Below are 2,084 nucleotides of genomic sequence, written 5' to 3'. Positions count from 1 at the left end.
CCCCCCGGCCTGGAGAGCTCCACTCCTCTGCACAGAGTAAAAGGGCTTTCTACCCATTGTTGTCTTGCAACTTGCACACTCTGATGCCTCAGGCTTGGGCCAGATCCCAGTGAGGATTTCCACTGTACAGGCTCCTGCTGGCCATTCAAGTGTAAGGGTGTCCCAGCCCCAGAAGTGAGGGCAACAGCAGAAACTTTGACTAGTTTGTCTTCTTTCCACCCACGGTGGCTGAGGCTGCTTTCCTCCTGAATTCATCTAAAAGAAAACGCTTTACCAACACATGCAAGAATTGCCTTCCAAATATCAATGCTCTAGTGTTAGGTGAGGAATTTATGTTCTTCCTATTAATATAGCTTTGACTCTACACCTTCCAAACCGAAATGCCCTGACATTATCATGCCAAAGGAGCATTTGCCTCCTTCCTGGGATTAATTTCACTGCAGATGCCTGAGTCCCCAGGTTGGGTGGATGGTGAGGGAGGCATCAGCTAATTCCATCATACTTGTAAGACTTGGAAGAGGTGCATCTGAGAAAGAGTTTGGGAGACCCTTGGTTCTAGAACGTAACTGGGCCCAGAGCGAAGGCAACTGAGGAGGTGGCGATTAAGGACTGGCTTTGGACTAAGCTTAAGGGAAGGTATCCCCACACACTCTACACATCCCAACCAAAGTCACTGTGCTAGCCGTGCAGATGTGCCTTTGAAGGATTAGCCAGTCAGCGGAAGAGAGGGATCACTGAATGTCAGGAACACTATAAGGAAGAACCTCAACATCTGGAACTCCCTGGCAACTACCAAAAGGGTAGTAAACCACACACCAGATGCTTTATACAGTTATTTTAATTACTATCTTGGATTTGCTCCTAAGGTGCAAAGAAAGTTTCATTGGCTCAAGGTCAGGATGTTTTTCTTTATAGCTTTTAAAGTTCCTAATAGGATATAGTTTATATTCTAACATCAACAGGACACTTTTTTTTTCTACATTAGGACTCTGCATTATTATTTTATATTTCTGTGTTACTTCTTTCCTTAAGCAGATGACATTAGCTGTAGAACTACAGGCAAAGCCTGTGGCCTGTCTGGATCTGTCACCTCCTTTATACAATGGAGGCAGTGGGAGAGGGCATAACGGGGAGCCAAAGGCGGGAAGCTCCCGTCTCAACTCTGCCACCAATTAGCTGTGTGATTTTGGAGGTGTAAATACTTTTAGGGCAAAGGAAATTGGCTTTGAGTCCCTCCTGGGAACAGGCCTCCAAATGTCATGACCTTACTCTGGATCTTCATTTCATCTTTGTAACATTAGGGGACAGAAATAGACAATTTTGAAGGTTTCATCACTTCGTGTACAGATTTCCTTTACACTTGCCCTAGGCAAGCATTGCTCCCATCAGCACGCAAACACAAGCAAGCGCATGCGCGCACATTTACACCTCGCTGCCCACCCAAGCGAGGGAAAGAGGGCGGGTGCCTAGAGAGGCATTCTCATGTTCCTCCATGACGAGTCTTCAGGCCCTACCTGCTGGCGTCCTGATCAGTGTTAGGAGGTACATCTGAGACAAAGCTCTAACCCTGATCAGCAACACCTTCTGTGAAGGCTGGGCGTGTATGGGGTGGGGGCGGTGGGCTTCCTGTGGTGATAGGTCCTACATTGTCATCTTACATACATGGTAACTTCCAGATAAGGATAGCAGGTTGAAAATGCCTCTAATACCCCTCTCTCCTGAAATCCCTCTAAAACTACAGTAAAGGAGGTTTTTTTTTTGTTGTTGTTGTTGTTTTCCAAGGCATGGGGAGAATGGGGTAGGAGAAAATCTCAGCAAACATTTGGAATCTGGAAAGCAACTGAATGATGCTAACTGACTTAGCAGACATAAGCAGCCGAGTCCTAGCTCAGCAGTGAGGAAAATGGATTGACACCACAAAGCTCCTTAGAGCCATGAATTGGTAACCCTGAGGACCTCTGGAAGTGGGGGTTGAGGGACGAGTCTAAAAAAGGAGGATTTGTTAAAAGCGTTTGAAGGAGCAGTTGGATCCCCAGGTCACCTTCTCTAATTTGTGCAGCCAGGCAGTAGGCCCTGCTTCACAG

Source organism: Hipposideros armiger, unplaced genomic scaffold, assembly GCF_001890085.2.
Source record: "Hipposideros armiger isolate ML-2016 unplaced genomic scaffold, ASM189008v1 scaffold_488, whole genome shotgun sequence".
Classification (NCBI taxonomy): domain Eukaryota; kingdom Metazoa; phylum Chordata; class Mammalia; order Chiroptera; family Hipposideridae; genus Hipposideros; species Hipposideros armiger.
This window is presented reverse-complemented; position numbering follows the sequence as displayed.